Raw genomic sequence first — 17,905 nt, 5'->3', positions numbered from 1 at the left:
TACACATAGGGTTAGCTTAGCATGACCTAAGACTGTAAACAGTGCAGGAGGAGTGGTTGGTTCGTTTTTATGTGTAATGTTCTCAGTTGTGTTGATGTGTGTGTGCTTATGTCCACAGGTCAGTGTGTTGCTGGTTGTCTTTTATCATCTTTTTATTGTTTAATATTTTATAACTTCAGGTTATAAAATCATGTTGTTTCACTAGTGTTTACAGTTTAAACTATTTGACATCGGCTAAATCAAACTTGGTGAAGTTATCCCATATGGTCTAGCGGTTAGGATTCCTGGTTTTCACCCAGGCGGCCCGGGTTCAACTCCCGGTATGGGAACATCACATTTTGTGGGCAGCAGTGGCTCAGTGGAAGGTTGGTGGTTCGATCCCAACTCCTCCCGAGTCACAATTTCCCCATTGTGGGACTAATAAAGTTTCTTAATTAATTTAATTTAATTATACAATATATACCCAGAACCAAGTAATGTAGAAAAGTAAATCACTCTGGTCAACATTTAGCCACACAGTGCTTCACAGAGGAGTCAGACTCACCCTTTCATCACACGGTGTGCCGCCATCGTTGTTACCATGGAGACTTATCCCACTTTTACACCTGCATAAAAGTGAACACCCAGGAGCAGCGCATGCAGAGCGTGGTGCACCGGTCAGAGCCTGCGGTTGGTGGAAACCTTCAGTTCTAAGTGCGTCATGGTGGCACACGCAGCCCCGCTCTTATTCTGAAGTGATGGTTGTCGTTTCAGAACGCTGACAGAGTGGGTTTACCTGCCTCCTGCCTCGTCACGCGCTGCTGTGATATTTATCAGCTGAAAATGAAGTGAAGGATTGTGGGAGAGCGGCTGTAAATATGATAAGTTACCAGAGGAGGAGAAAAGAGATGGAGTGGCTAACAAAGCAGTAAAATGTGGACACAATGAGGAGGACCCGGTGAGCTGCGCCACATCCAGATATGTATGAGGCATAAATCAATATTTATTGCACATAAAGGAACAATTTTCCCACCATGAATGATTAAACTTCCCAAAGACGGCCGCGGCCGGGCCGTATTATCGCGCTCTCATTCAAACTGATAAATAAGGAATTACAGCAGCAGCTGTGTGGGTGTGAATGCAGCGCTGCACCTGAGCGGATGTTTACAAACTGCAGGTTATTATTATCGTCATATCGCATTCCCCTCCATCGTACGTTTCCTCTGAATATTTCATGTTCCTGCAAAGCATGCTGGGTATGACAGAGAGAGTGTGTTTGTAAAGACATTACTCCTCCGTGGAGGTTTTTTGTTGAACAGAATTTGCAGCTGATTTTTTCTGAAATTATAAATCACTCACAGCCAAACCAGTTTATCCAACATCATAAATTAGTTTTTTTTTTCTGTCCTGAAGAAAACAGTTAAAAAATGATGGATGGAGCTCTGGCAGGCCGACCGTCTGATTTCCTGCTGCAGCCTGAATGAGCTGCTGGCTGCAGATTCTTGTATACAGGCAGCTTTAATGAGTCTGTGGGATTGATTTCTTTCTTTGAGTCTTTTTTTATTGGACACATTTGCACTCACAAGAAAAAAAAAAGAGTTCAAACCGATGTTTGCAGACACACAGGAAATGTAGACACATGCAGCAGGAGAGGATACGAACAATCCTGCAGACTTCAGTCATGTAGTTTCACTAGTGTTTACAGTTTCAACTATTTAATGTCAGCTAAATCAAACTTGGTGAAGTTATCCCATATGGTCTAGCGGTTAGGATTCCTGGGACTAATAAAGGTTTCTTAATTAATTTAATGTAATTATACAATATATAACCAGAACAAACAGAATCCTGAGGAACTCCACTCAAACTTGACGAGGGTTTCTTTGTTTCTTTCTTTGTTTCTTTCTTTGTTTCTTTACACTAACAACAAACAGGAAAGGCTGAGAAACAGCACAGTACATGACAATAAGAACAGAAGAGGGCTCAGTAGAACCCTGAGGTCCACTCAAGCTCCCCAAGTGTCTCAGATATGACGGTTTTACAAAGAAAGGAAAGCATGGGAAACCGAAGAACAGATGTCTTCTTATTTTTATAAAACTTTTCTAAAACCTCCAAGCAGACGCTGTCATTGGAGCGACAGGCGGATAGACCGGGACCTCCTGCATCCTGGTGCTTTATATGCAAACATCAGCATCAACAGTTTAAAATAAAATGTTTGTTTCTAAGACTCTGACTATTGATTTATACCAAACAGTAAGTAAGTGCACCGGAATCCATTCACTGCAAGGAAATGAAGAGACGCCTGGCTAATAACTTTATCTGTATACTCACACTTACAAAGTGCTTCACAGTAAAAATGTGCAAATCAATAAAGAATAATGCCGTAAAATTCTGTAAAATAAAGTAAGCCAGGATTATAATTGGATGCTAATCTGTCTGTTGAGGTATTTGTCTGGACCCCCGTGCCTGAAAGCTGACTGATTTCAAAACAGGTGGTGTTATTTATTGATGCGGCTCTGAGTGGTTGTGGAGAAAGTGAAGTGTATCCATTCTTTGAGATGATGAAACACTCAGACAACAATCAGGACACATTCAGAGTCCACGTCCATGTTCGGAAACAGAGTGAGAGAGAGCTGTTAGGTGAAGAGACAGGCGGGGCGGCGGCGCGTGAGCCGGAGCGGCGGCGCGTGAGCCGGAGAGGCCACATGGATGTAAAACACACACACACAGTGCTGAGGGCAGGAAGAAAACCTCCTAATGATGCAATCAGCCAGGAGTCTGCCTCCCGCCAATCACCTGTCAAATTATGAAAAGCACTGTTTGTGGTTTTAATCTCGCTGAATGCCATTCAACAATTTTCTATGCAGAACATTAGAGCGCACGATGAATTAATCAGAGGGAGAAGAAATCAATCGAGCCCTGACATTTCGAACTGCGCAGCACGACTCCTCTAACACACACTCACACACACACACACACACTTCAGGCCTGCTCATTCTGCCTGATTTGATTACAATCCCACAGCCGGGAAATGCAGAACTCTCAGGACTTGGGGCGATGCAGCACGGTTCACCTCCACGGAGGAACTGTTCATCAGAGGAGTCGTGATGGCGCTGATGATTTCTGTGGTCCTCAACTTTCACAATACTTTGATTAAAAGTCAAAGGTACAAAGTCGACGGCCACATGAGGATGATGGGTAAATTCAGAGGATTTCAATCTGCGCCGGCCTGGAGTTCACCTGTGTTTTGGTGCATCTTTCCTAATATTTATCCAGCTGTCTGCTGTCGGACTCTATGTGGACCTTAGCTGTGAATCTACTGCATGTTATGAATCATGTCAGAGAGACTGGACCGAATGATAACTTTTGATATTTAGTTTTTTATAAAACCAGCTGTGTCTGTTTTCTCACTTGATTTTCTTTTTTTTTAAATTCAACAAAATGTAAAATATTTTGTGCCCTCACACAGGAGAAGACAGAATTGTCACTCAGCTCGGGGAGTTTAAGTAAACAGAGGGATACAGATGAAGCAGACTGCAGTTTGTTCAGTTCTTATGTCTGATTAACGGGGATTAACTGTGTTATCATACTTGCTTTACATTGATTATTACAGCCTGATTAGAAGCATCAGATTTATTAGTAGTTTAGTTTCTGGACTCAGGCCGATGCTGAATATCCTCTGAGGCAGAGGACCTTCCTTCATCTGTCTCTGCAGGCAAAGACCCTCTCTGTTCAATGACTGACACACAAACCACGCCAACACCACCCGACTGACCGCAGCAACCACGCAAACGCCCACACAGCATCATCAGCGCTGCCGACCACACCGGTCTGACACCAGCTGTCCAAAGGAGGCGACCGCACCCCAGGGGATGATGTTCAGGAGCTGAAATTAGGCCTCAGTGAAGGTGCAGACCTGCACGGAGAAATAAACTACTGGCATCGAGCTGATGATGATTAGAACGCTGATACGCAGGAATATTACCGTTATTCCTCGGCCAAAGTCACTGTTTCCCTGCATGTCCGTCCAGATGTATGTATTATAGCACACATGCAATCTGTTGAACTATTAAACAGTTCTCTAAAGTTTTGTCATAAGTGCTTTGTGGATATTTTTGTATTAAATCCACAAATATGTTTTTAGGGTCACGGTAACTTTTGACCTTTGACACTCAGACTCTTCGTCTTTCAGTCAGACTGTGTGCCAAATAAAAGGCTGAAGGTGTTCCTCATGAGTTAACAAAGTGAAAACAGGTTTTCTGAGGTCATAATAACTTTTCAAATGTGTCCACCAAACGCTTAGCAGGAGGGAAAGTGGAACATTTGTGCCAAATTTGAAGAAAATCCCTCAAGGCATTTACAGTTTAGTGAACACACATAAACATCTTTGCTGAAGTGTGACCTTTGACCCCCAGAGTCTGAAGCTGTTTTGTGTTGAATAGAAGAGATTACTTTTCCTTTATTGTTGGGGGTCCTTGTATCTTTTGGTATTTGGATGTTTTCTTCAAAGGCTGATTTAAAAAAAAAAAAAGTAAAATAAGTGCTGATTTGATTTTCGTTTGAAAATTGAACATCTAAACTGAAATACGAGGCTTTTTACCTTTTGTGGGTCTGAATGAAGTTCCCTACATTTAAAAATGACTTCGATTTTCTTTGTTTTCTAAATATGTTTCTTATCTTATCTTATATTGTTTTTGTTTTCTTCCTGTTGTGTTTAATGAGACCTGCTGCCTGCTCCCTGCCCATAAGACTTGATTAATAATCAATAACCCTGTTACATCAAGAAAATCAATAAAACGTGACGTTTAAATAAAGCTAAATACAGATCAGAAAACAGTCTACAATTTGTTTAGTGTATAGTTGAATGTGTGAATAATCCGACTGTACTTGAAGGCAGCATGTGAAGTTTACGCAGCAAACAGAAGTCACCTGGTTATTCAGCAGCCAATCAGATGTCACGTTCAGCACGTTAGGAAGAGAATCTGCGCGCGGTCACGTTCACTTCCGCTGGACTTTAGCGGCGAGCGGAAGTAAAGATAAAGATGGTGGGATCGATGAAGCGGCCTGTTCCGGCTGCTGTCAGTGGTTCGGGGCTTGGACCGTTTACCTCACCGGTGAGAGCCGCCTTTGTACTGCGCCTGTGCTGCTAATAGTTCGCGGCTAATGACTTAGCCGCTAATTGCTAACGGCCTCAAGCTAATGTTTACAGGCCGCGCAGATCTGAGCTGTTGGACCGCGCTGGGGTCCAGAGACAGCGGCACTCGATATGGTGGAGCAGCCTGAAGATCGGTGAGCTTTTAAACCGCCGTTTAACGTTTTAATGCTGTGGGGAATCACACAGGATGTGCAGCCTCCCAGTGCCAGGCCTGTGTTTACACTGGTTACTGCCCTCGGCTGTCCTGGGTTGGGGTGCTGGGTCCTGGGTTGATGTCATGATGTGTTTGGTTGTCAGTGATATAACAAAAGAGAAACTTGACAGAAGTAGAGAAAGACGAGTCCTGACTTGGATCTGAACCTGAGATAATAAGTCTGCTTCGTCGATGCAGGTCAGGTCCTGATTTATTATTGATGAAGGAGATCCGTGCAGAATATTCCAGTAGATGGCGAGCCAACACGTCTGGACCCGGAACCAGGATCCACAAACGCTGCTGCTGCTGCTGCTGATGGGTCATCTGCCGAGGTAGGATTGTATCAGTCACCCTACACTGACACCATCACAACTCAAACACACTGTAAACCCGAGTTCTCTCATTAATTAAATAAACCCAGTAGTGACTCGATGTGTTCAGACGTTCAGCAGAATTTTCTTTGAGTAAAGTGAATGTTTTATGGATTAACTACATACTACTAAACTAAAATATGACTTCATGCCCAACCCTAACTCAAAACAGTTGTGGCGATGATTTCCTGTTTTTTAAGTACTGCTTCTTCCTCACTCATTCGGGTTTACAGTGCACTTCATGAATTCTACTTTTGGACTGTGAGAGTTCAGACAAAGCTCTGCAGACCTCTGTGTCATTTCTTACCACAGTGACAAACTCATAAACACAGAGTGCTCACACGAAACCACTTTAATTATTATTATTTTAAAGGCACCATTTTTTTGTTCATTTTCCATGAATGGTTAATTTTCTATTATATCAAAGTATTCAACCTAACTCACGCTCATTCCTGCAGCTTACCTGCTGTGTCGTGTCATCGTGGCTGCTTCAGTTACGTTAAATGAGCTCTGTTCAGACTAGGGATGTCCCGATCCGATCACGTGATTTCAGACTCGATCGGAATCGGACATTACCTCCCGATCAGGACACGGATATATATTTATCAGGGCTGTCAAAGGTAATGCCTCCTATGCAGGGTGGCTCTGTGTCAGGTAGTGTAGGGGTATGACAGCTGCTTTTGGCGCGAGAGGTCCTGGGTTCGAGACTTCGATGCGTGTGTGAAATCCCAAAAACCTGATCGGGACATCCCTAGTTCAGACCTAGTATAACAAAACGTGTGTATTATCCAGGGGTTAATTTTAACCAAAGTATTTCATTTCAGTCTTAATCACTCACCAACAACTGGATTTAGTTAGTCACATTTTAGTCCTTTAGTTATGTTTTAGTTCAAATTCAGTCAGGCGAAAATCAGTTTTAGTTCTATTATTAATTTATTATGTGATTTATTTGTCATGGTAGTATATATATATATATATATATATATATATATATATATATATATATATATATATATATATATATATATATATATATATATATATGTATATCGTCATTTCCTGTCACAGTGTTGCGGGGATGTATCTGGCTCTGACGTGTAGTCCAGGCAGCTCAGTATGAGTAGGTGTGCGTGTGGCGGGGGTGCGCCGCTGTGAATGAGCCCGCAGGAGCGGAGAGAGGTGTGTGTGTGTGTGTGTGTGTGTTTACGTAGTCACATAGTTTTTGTTGACAAAATGAACACTGGTATTCTCCAGGAGGAGGTTACACAATGTCACCTTCGACCTCAGACTGTCAGAATGTTCATCCTCTCGTCAAAGTAAACATTTGTGTCAAGTAAGTAGAGAGGGAATTCCTCCAGGAGTTCTCCAGATACTGTGTTCACCTGTTAAATTATAGGCACAAATATGTTTCCTGAGCTCAGTGACCTTTGACCTATGGCCACCAAAAATCATGTCCTTTCATCCGAGAGTCCCGAGTGAATGGTTGTACCAATTCTGAAGACATTTCCTTGAGGTGTTCTGAGAGGATTGTGGAAAAGAAACGTTTCCTGACATCAGTGTTCCAGTTTTAGCTGCTGTTGGGAACCTTAACTGTACATTGATCACATTTGTTTTAAAGGAAGTCTGTTTGTGCGGGGTGTAATCTCTCTGTGCAGCTCCAGCACCAGTGATTGTTTGATAATGAAGGCTGCAGCCTTTTCTAGAAAACTTTGAGTCTCTGTCGAGATGATGTCGAAATGATATTCGTCAGCAGGCAGAGGCCAGCCAGGACTTTAAATATTCATTTATTTATTCATTTTTCTTCGGAGACTTGGCTCTGGGTTGTTTGATATGAGAGATAACTGATTTCCTGCTTTTAGTCTTCCTGAGTGCGTCCCTGATGGATGTGTGTACACGCGTGCGGCTGCGTATGAGTTTGGAATCATGATGGATGGCGGGGTGGAGAGCAAAGAGCATGAGTCTGTGTACACCGCGACTGTACATCTCCATCCATCTCCTGCTAATGCAGCAGCCGCAGCACTGAGGCTCTGGGACACTTTGTTGACGTCCCAATGAATCCTGGGTGATTTATCATGTCAAGCCACTGAGTTCAGGCCCTGCATGTATACCATACACAACTCCATCTCCTCCACTCATCTCGTGTTCCTCGTACGCTTCCTTCATCTTATCATTTGTTGGAGGCGTGACTGCTTTGAGTGACAGGCGGTTAACGTATCACAGCGCGAGTTTCCAGCTTCAGTAATCTCCCGCCCATTCCCGGTCAACTCTGGGGTCAACTCTGGCCTGGCCATCTGCGTCTTCTGGTTTTTATTGCTTTGTGGCCTTTGCCGGCCACCTGCTTGGCCCCCCGATTTTCAGGTGTCTGTCTCTGCCAGCCTTTTAGCCAGTCCTCCAAGTACCACTGGCGTCAGTTTACCGTTACCCACTCAGCCAGTGTTTTGCTACAGTAGTTAGCATTAGAAAAGTTATTTTGTGTAGCAGTTAAGCTAGCATTACATAGTAAACAACATCAGCAACATCCCTTCCTTTAAATGCAACAAAAGTCTCAGTCTGATCACAGATACACATTAATTTATTCATATTATGTCTGGAAGGTTTAGTATGTTCCTCACTCGTTCCCCTTTAATCTTTTGCACTATACTTTCCTGCCACCCTTGTTCCCTGTCGTTATTTACAAGCCTTCTATTCCCTCTCCTTTACTGACTAAATATCTGCAAATGTCAGCCTGCTGTCCTTCAGTTTAAACACTCTAATCAGCTCCGGAGCCACTTCCTACTCCAAAAAAATGCACTAAAGAGAGTGAAAGCACCTCTTATATTCCGTCTCCCTGCATTTACCGGCTCCTTCTCACCTCCTCTGTACCGTCCTTCAGTGGCATCAACATGCCGGCGTCAGGTGGATGGACGTTGACGGCATACATGAACGTTTAATGCCACGACACATAAATGATTATAATTTCTGTGATATCTGGTAAGGCTCGATGAAAAGACTCAGTGTGCAGTAAACACATCAACCCCATCCCGCTCCCCCCGCCTCCCCCATCTGGGCCAATCACTGACAAATAGGACTTCTTGTTTTGAGCTTGTATCTGGTGTCTCCCACTGGGCCAATCAGAGTCATTTTAGATGCTGGAAGGCAGCTAAAATGAGATGCATCAACTCTTTGAATTTGTCAAAATCAGATATCTGCCACATTGAGAGAAAATGTGTATCATATTCCTTCATCTCAACACATCAATTTGTCCGATGCAGAGCCCTAAACAAACTGATCTTTGTAGAAAAAAACCTGCTCATTCATGGAGTGAAATTATTTCAACCTGTTTCCAATACATGTCGAAGTGTCGCGCAGACTGAATAACATTACTGCCCTGGAACGAAGAAAAATGAAAGTCTTAATCCAATCAGGCTTTGAGATATTGTGCGTGGCAGATGGACAAACAAGGGTAAATTTGTTGTCTTTCACCCAATTTCATCATGACACTGGAAACCTGCAGAGGTTCCCTCGTGTTTCAGAGAGCTTCATCCATCGCTGAAGTGGGGGACAGACACACATCCACAGGTTGCAGCATGGTTACGTGTATGCAAATGAAGGGCCAACATTTCAAAAACATTTTTCTCCCTGTGGAGACATTTGCATAACAGCTAATTTACCTTAAAGGCAGCGGGATTCTCACAAGATCCGTGAGACTTAAAATTCTGTCTTGCCGGCTCCAAGTGCCACTGAACTCTTGCAAAATCTAGGAGATTGTAAACTTGTTTCATCAAGTTTCAACCTGTACCTTAATGGTGTGGACCAGTCAGTGTCCTGTGAGGAAGCACTGGTGGTGGGATTTGGGTGTAATGGTGCCCCAATGACATACTGGTACTTGTAATTGTTGTGATGTTGTGATTGTTATTTGTATATTTTAGCATTTATGCTAGAGCTAATAATATACTTTTTGAGGCAGATGGAATTTCTTTGTAATTCATGAGACTTATAATTCTGTCTTGACTAGCTTCATGTGCTAGTGATTAAACTCGTTGTGGTTCAGACCAGTCAGGATCCTGTCAGAAAGTACTGGTGGATCTGGGTGTTTAGGTGTAATGGTGCTCTACTGACATGCTAACAGCCTCTTGTTAGCTTTCAGAGATGGGGAATCATGCTAACCTTCTCAGCATCTGGAGTCTTGCAAGATTTGTGATATCACAAACTCAGAAAGCTCAGGCTGCAGTTTCGGTGCTTTAGCTGCACCACAGATGGATCAGACCTGTGAAGACGTCCTGGCAGTTAGAGGTGCTTTTGGCTCTTGTGGCAGCATAGGATGATATGAAAAGTGACTGTTTGTGCTCATATGTTCCTCACAAACATCTTCTATCAACATGCTAACTGCTACCTTCTGGAGTTCATACAGCGGTTTGTGTGTTTCTTGTGCTTAATGGGTCTAAATAATGGATTTATTTAACCCCTAAATGAAGAGTCTGACTTCTACAGTTTACTGGGATGACCTCGCTGATGATTCTTCCAAACAGAACTCATCATGTGTCAGGTTAATGGCTAATAGGGAGCTAACTGTTCATTATTGACAACAGGATGCACAATTCTCAGAAGACTCCTTTCAGGGAAGCCACTGATGGCTGAACCAGAATCAAAAGGTCACAGAATCAAACCAGACCTGCTGCTTCGAGTCGCAGGAAGTGAAGAAGCTCCTTGTTAACGACAAGAACGTGACAAGAACGTTACAGCATCCAGCTAAAGCTGAGCTATTAGGGCTAATCAAATGGCATTCTGCTTTAAACAAATGATGGGAAAGGTCAGCGGGCCGCAGGATGTAATTGATCAGATGGCAGTTTCCACTCAGCATGAAGGTTAGCTGATGCTGACATTTGTTAGGATCATTTCCAGCCCTGGATTAAAGCTGTACAGTGACATTTTACATTTGTCTGACTTATTTTACTCTGACACCCTCTGAATGAGTAACAGGAGGTTACACCGATTCATCAATCCTCCGTGAGGATGGTCCAGACAAAGAAAGATGTCATATGCCTCCAGTATACATGGATCTACCCTGCTGTGGGAAATGAAATATACAGTTCTATACAGACACATAATTACCTCCCGATTGAACTTTGTACGCAGAAACGAAATCATAATAACACTCTGGAGTCTCTTGGGGTAGTTACCAACTAGTCTGAGTCTCCTCAGGAATCCTTGCCCATTCTTCTGTGGTAAATCTCTCAAGGTCCTCCAGATCTGATGGTCCCATGGACCCCCCATGGAAGTTTTTTAATCGGATTTAAGTCCGGCCTTTGTGCAGGTCAGTCAGTGATGTTTAATTTGCTCCTCTGGGCGTAGTTCTTCACCAGAAGAGACGTATGCTTCATCTGTTGTGATGTTAGAAGAAAAAACCACGACCAAGACCCAGTTTAACTGCAGACTGCTTCAGGTTTACAAAGAGGACAGTTCTTAAGGGGGCTAATAATAGAATGCAAACATTTGTTCCCTTGCGTTATGAGAAAGCACTAAAATGTTTGAAATAGAATGACACATTTTTGTAGGAGGATCTAATATCCACCTGTAGTGTATTTTTTCTATCCATTCAAACATTTCTTCATCCCGGTAGCCCACATGTCCGTCTCCCCTGCCACCACCCGAGGCCCTCCTCAGTAACCCCTGCAGCATGTTCTGGGTCTGTCCTCAGGGTTTTAGCTGCTTCTCTGATCTTGTTTTTCCTTCACCGAGTCTGGCCTTTAAAATCAGAAACTATTTTTACAGTCCAGAACTAAACTGCACACATATGTCACGACAGTAACAGTGTGACCTATTAGCCCGGCACAGTCCCCTACAGTATGATCAGAAATGCCTCAAAACATGCAGATTCTCATTAACTGTTTCCTTTATCGTTGGAAGAGAAGGAGGCTGAAATAGCTGGATGGATTTGGGGTCTGTGTAAATGCTGGAACACAAGGTGACGACACAGAAAATAGAATTTTCGATGTTTTCTTTTTTACGATCTGCTGTTGAATGAGGCTGGAGCACCGCTGGTATCCTCCCTTCTGCCCAGCGACACCAGCAGAGCGGGGGTGTTTCTGCACGATGAACTGCATGTGTCCGTCTCTGCAGGAAGGAGAAGAGTGAGGAAGGGGGGAGGAGGGGAGAGGGTGTTCTCATCCACAAATAATCCAATTCCACGGGAGGATGAACCAAACCTCCACCCTGCCGCTCTCAACTTCACCAGCATGAAAAGAGCTTTAGAGTCAGAGGTTGCTGAGGAAAGACCCCCGAGACTGTGTGTGTGTGTGCACCATGGTAAAAGCAGGAAATTCCCCCTGCATGGATTCATCTCACAGCCTCATTGTTAAAACGGACCATGGTGAGACAGTTGTGTGTTTTCTCATCGATACACACACAGGTGAGGGATAACTGCGGCAGCTTGTTAAGATATTTTTCTGTGAACCACCAGAAAAACAACATTAATTTGAAGTGTGTCTGCTTTGAAGGACCTAAACTCGAGTGTGTGTTCACACTGAAGATTTATTTCATTTACTAAACACTCCTGCTCACTTCATCAATCATGGCGTGCATTTGCATTACCCCCCCCCCTCCTTTGTCATCGCCATAATTTGTTCCCGTTAAAAGAGGTGAATAGTAAATTCTCCGTGTTGTTCCTATAACGTTTGTGCTGACAATAAAAGGCATATTTTCACATTTGGCTCCAATCAGTTGCTGATTTTTCTTCAGATGGTTTGCAGTCATTTAAGGCTCCTGTTTGTGTTAACAAGCTTAAAAATACCTGCAAGACGGCAGCAATTTCAGGAAAAAGCTCCTGCACGCTGCACAAAAAACGTCAGATTTATGTTTGTTTCACAAAGAAAAAACATGCATAAAAGATTTATGTGAGAAAACATTCAACATTCAGCCAGGATGAGAGAATCAAGAAGCACAAGGTGTTCCACCTGAACCCATCAGCCTCCTTGATGTGGTCACACAGACGGCATGCAGCGAATCTGAGCGTTACACAAACAAACCTAAACACAGCCATGTTTCCTCTGGTTGTGTGTTTACACTGAATGTGTCTCAGTTCTGATTTTTTGTACATGTGACACATGTATTTTTAGGCCTCGTTTATATGTGAATCGGTTATGTAATGACATGATGTTAGCAAGCAAAGAGGCAAGAGTCACTAGGGATGTCTGGATCCGATCACGTGATCGGAAATCGGGCCCGATTGCGTGGTTTCATACTCGATCTGAATTGGACGTTACCTCCTGGTCAGGACTCGGATATGTATGTATGTGTGTTTTTGCAGATTAATAAAGCATAATTGATTTTAAATGTTAATGCATCTGGAGCGCGGAATGACTCTGGCTTGTTGTTTAGGTATGATTGTTGCTTTGGTGTGAGAGATTCTGGTTTCAAGACTCAGATGAGCTGTTTCCTTTGCATAATTTTCCAGTTTGGGATATATTCTGCGGCAATGCGTTTCAGTTTGTAGAAGTATTGTGCCCCTGGAAATGGGCAGCTGATGCGACTGCGATGAGCACTCTTGCAAATGTACAAACAAACAAACGCATATATGCGAAAAATCAGAAGAGCTGCAGTGTAAACGCAGCCTTTTGTTAGCGGAGCTCTCCATCAGAGGTTGGTTAGAAGCTCTCTTTGTTATTGCAGCTCTCTGCTTCAGGCTCTGTGTGTGTTCACATTAAATTGTTCTGTTTGACACTTTTTCTGCAAGAAAATGAAGCATTTGTAAAGAAAGATGTTCACTTTATTGATTAATTACATAGCCAGTGATCATCACTAGACTCTAATCAATGATAGTTGTTTGCTGATCTTTACCTTGTTAAAACATTTTGTTCCATGTGAGCCTTTCTGTCTGGAGAAGGTCTCATACAGAACATAGTCCCTCTGCTGAGAGTGACATCATTTCAAATGTGTTTCTGAGCAGAACCTGGTCTAGTTCAGGTCCAGTGGCTGTGAAGGGCGATGAAGGGTTAAGGTTTTATGATTTAAACTCGGAGCAGATCCTGGTCCTGTCCAGGTTCAGTTTGCAGCATAAGTTACGGTGATGTAACGGGTTAAAGAGAGCCGCCTGGGTCATCCTGCTGAGTTTAGACCTTACCTAGACGGCGCCCCTCTGCAAACCCCCGGCATCACATTAAATGTCATGGACTCCGTTCTGTACAAAAACAGAATCGGTGTTTCTCCCGCTGGAAGACATTTCTTTATCATCATGTGTCCAAAGAGTGAAATCTGCAACTCAAAAACCTGGTGAACCTAGGGTGACTAGTTTGAGATGGAGGTCTACTTCCCCTGGTTTATTTTATTTGTAAGATCAATAATCATACGTCTAATTTTATCTTTCTGTGTTGTGCTACACATGGAGGACTGCACATACTTCAGATACTTCAGTGTTTGTTTTTTGGAGTGTATTCTTTAACATCCTGTGTTATTTGTATGTTAAAATGTGCACATCATTCCATCAGACACCATCCGAGCCCCCCGGCTCTGGCTTTAAAAGCATTGCAGTCGCTTCCAGGCGACAGTGGAGGATTCACAGAGGTGACGCTCTGTGCTCCATATATCCGACTCAGCTGGGATTTCCAGCAGCAGATCCAGAGGCCATCGCTGTCCTACAGACCTGTTTACCATCCCGCTGTCCTCGGGACGACACCAGCCCAGCCCTCTCCCCTCCGTCTCCCCCGCCTCCGCTCTGTGTCTGCCATTGCCGCAGGGAGTCGGTGTCATCCATCCATCACCCCTGACGACAGGCCCGCAGGCAGCCATTCGTCTCATTCAGCCTTTTTTTTTTTTTTTTTAGGAGGCGAACCTGCTAATTAGCCGCAGTAACGATGACTGTTTGTTGTGCTGTTTTTAACTTTTTAACCTGCACTTCACCTCCTTGGAACAACGGCTAAGGTGACACGAGCAGGAGTCAGGCCGAGTTTGACTTTTTGGAACTTTTTTAGGTGGTTGCTACACTGCAGGACTGCAGATGAGGGAGGTTTTAAAAAGAACAGCCAGAATGATGGTTTCCTGTAACAGCTGCAGTTTCTAATTAGCAGTGTGACTCCAGGCTGACTGAGCAGTGGTATCAGATGAGAGCTGCAGAGGTGAATGCTTCCATAATGTGTCTGTATGTTTATATCCTCCACAGAGCTCCTTAGTCTTTATTTTTAAATGGAAGCTGAGTAGGAAGGCGGCAGGTTCAACAGGAAGCTTTGAGGTGTTAACGTTGTTTACATGTGGATACACAGTTGTGTTACATATGGAGAGCAGGAGTGTAGCCGTGTGTGTGCACCTATACATGTTGCATTAATATTCAGGCACCCCTGCAGGGCTTTTAAACAAACTCTTTTTTTTCTTCCAATGAATTATTTAGTGAATATTTACAGTAAAAATAAACAATAAAAACCGACGTGACAGACTATATGCTGCACTCTTGATGTGTGCAGAGGGAAAACCTTTTTGTTTTCAGCTGATCTTACAGGTTTTCTTTGTAAAAATAGATCTGTAGATGTCAACAAACAAAATAAAGCAGCGTTCCTGTGACGTCTAACGAACGTTTAACCCACGGTTTAACTAAACCCTCAAGGATGCAGATAACACCTTTTGTTTAAAAAACATCTCATCATGTTCCTGGTTCCTGTCCAGCCCATTAAGTAATTATAAATTCTGATGAAGGGTGATGAGGTCAGAGGTCAGGACAGACCAGTTCTTCCACATCAAACTGTGAAGATCAGTTCTTTGAGCTTATTTTGTGCAGACAGACACAAAGTGATCATCTGAATCCTCATGATCTGCTCTGAAGCTGCAACAAGGATCAATGAATGAAGGTTTAAACTGTTAGTCTGAAACATTTTCACTAGTTTGTCCATCAAATGTCAGAACACACCGACTGTCCATCATTAATCAATCAATCAATAATGTAAAAATAATTGAAACAATAATCAGCTGCAGATCATGCAGACTGCAGCATTAAGATTTCCTGCTGACAGTCGGCCAGGTAGAGGAGAAGAAGAAGAGGGAGACAGGACAGAGGATGAAGGAGAGAGAGAGAGAGAGAGAGAAGAAGAGGGAGACAGGACAGAGAGGATGAAGGAGAGAGAGGAACAAACATGATCATTACAGTTCTTCCTCTGTACAGTTGTCATAAATAAGAAATGATCAGTAGAGACCTAACTGTTCTGGTTCCAGGCTGTAAACATGTGGATTTTAACATGGAGGTCAGTGGGGATTGTCTCCATTTTGGAGCCGTACGTATGAATGATGAAGCGGTCACAGGTGTGGAGTCATCACAACACAATCAGAAGTTCCAGGAACAAGTTGATTTAATCATTTGATGATCATCTTAAATCCCCTGTAACCTGAACAGAACCTTTAAACCTGAGCCTCTCATTTTTCACATCCCTGCCATAAAAGCTTCTGTGTGTGTTTCTGGAAATTCAGGCACAAAGTGTGTTTGTGGTGCAAAGTCTCCTTTGCTTGGTATTCTCGGGTCATGTAAATGTCTCTCATTTGCATATCAATTCAGCCCAAAAAAACTCATTTACCTCCTCTCCCGCTCCTTCCAGCTGATTATGCGGCGCTCTCACTTGGACAGACAGCCCTAATTCCCTTTCACAGCCAATCGAGGGGGTATTTGTTTAGAGCCTCTTCACCGCATCAAAGTCTTCTGCAGGAGGACGCTGGTGACGGCGAGTGAAACATGGAAGGTCCTGTTTCCCCCCTAACACCAGGGGCCACTGAGGGCCACTTTGGATTTGCAGCCTTTTAAAAGGCATTGCTTTTAAGCTAAAGGCCTCTAAACGGTGCGATGGGCGAGCAGCGATCGTCTGCTCTGGTCTGAGGCTCGGAGCAAGGCATCAATAAACAATGAGAGCTGGATGTGGAGGAGCTCTTCATTAGCTGTCGCAGCAGCAGCAGCAGCAGTCTCCACTTCCCTCTTTTATCTCAGATGAGTCACTCTCCATCTCTGGCTGGTTCAATCCGACGGGTCGGCCCGAGTCGTCCTCCTCCTCCTCCTCCTCCTGCCCGCCTTTCATGTTTTAAATCCACACTCTTGTTCTCTATGTGTCACCTCCAGTCATTCTCTGGTGTTTCTCAACCAACTCTCTCCCTCTCAATTAAACCTCCTCCTCCTCCTCCCCTTCTCCTTCTTCTTCTTCTTCAAATCAAATGAGCAAAAGTGTGTGAGAATTAAATCCAAATGTGTCTCGTATATTATCCCAGACACATGAGAGCCGAGCGGAGATGACCTGCTGGAGCCAATTAAAAGGCAAAGAGTCGTCTCCCTTGATGTGCACCATCACTGATGTGCCATCTTACCTTCAGGCTGTGTGATATTGGCTGTTTGATGGGACAAGTGAGCCGATCCAGCTCATCTTTGTCGTGTCTGAGGTAAAATGTGACGACTGCCAGTGAGCCAAGAAGGGTTTTCACAGTAATGGGTGCTTTTTCTGCTGTCACTGATCATTAATACCTTTTAGCTTTTTCTATTTTTCTGACTTCTCTCTTTTTAATCTCAGAGTGTGGAGTAGCTCAGCTGCAGAGGCTACAGGTAGCCTTAAAGCAGCATTATAAAGAGACCTTCAGCAGAGAACATGTCTGAACCCAGCGAGGTCACCTCTGATAACAGACTGTGTCAGTGTCTGTGCTCACACAGGAACAGACTCTGTGTCCGTGGCTCTCAGTCTGTGCTGCGTCTCTTCCTTTTTCTTTTGGGGGTCATGGAGTCTGGATCCAGCTCTCCTGTCCATTCAAATGTTTGTGGACGCTGCAGACAGACCCCAGCAGCTGTCCCTGCCTGGGACCAGCAGGGTGGTGCACCCCGACTGGGTCACTGAGGCTCATGAACGCTGTCCCGTTTCGATGGCGTCTTCAAATGTGGCAGACAAATGTGTCCTTCTTTTCCTCAGTAACTAGACCGCATCAGATGAATGAGCAAACCTTCGAATGTCAACATCCACTGCAGGTTGCTGGGCTGCAGAGGCAGCGTGTCACAATCAGCAGGAAGTCTTCCACTGACTAGATGGTCTCATTTGACAACTGTGAAGACCTGTAGTCCATGGATGACAGACCTCCATAGACCAGGCCCTCCAAAGGATGCAGGCCTTCCTCTGGGACACAAATAGTTACCCTGCTTCCTCCGACTTATGTCTGATTCCTCCGTTTGCTGTTAAATAAGCAGAAGGTCCCACATTTAGCTGTAAGCCTGTATGGGGGCAGGGAGAG

General features: G+C 43.8%; 1 non-coding gene across 1 annotated transcript; it reads left to right on the top strand.

Annotated features, from left to right (window-relative positions):
- Positions 1–257: 257 nt before the first annotated feature.
- trnae-uuc (transfer RNA glutamic acid (anticodon UUC)) lies at positions 258–329 on the top strand. Its single transcript has one exon. It is a non-coding gene; the product is annotated as a tRNA-Glu (tRNA).
- Positions 330–17,905: the final 17,576 nt, after the last annotated feature.

The sequence above is a fragment of the Parambassis ranga genome, chromosome 10 (assembly GCF_900634625.1).
Source record: "Parambassis ranga chromosome 10, fParRan2.1, whole genome shotgun sequence".
NCBI classification, from domain to species: Eukaryota; Metazoa; Chordata; class Actinopteri; family Ambassidae; genus Parambassis; species Parambassis ranga.
The sequence above is the reverse complement of the archived record's forward strand: the minus strand, read 5'-3'. Positions and strand labels throughout refer to the sequence as shown.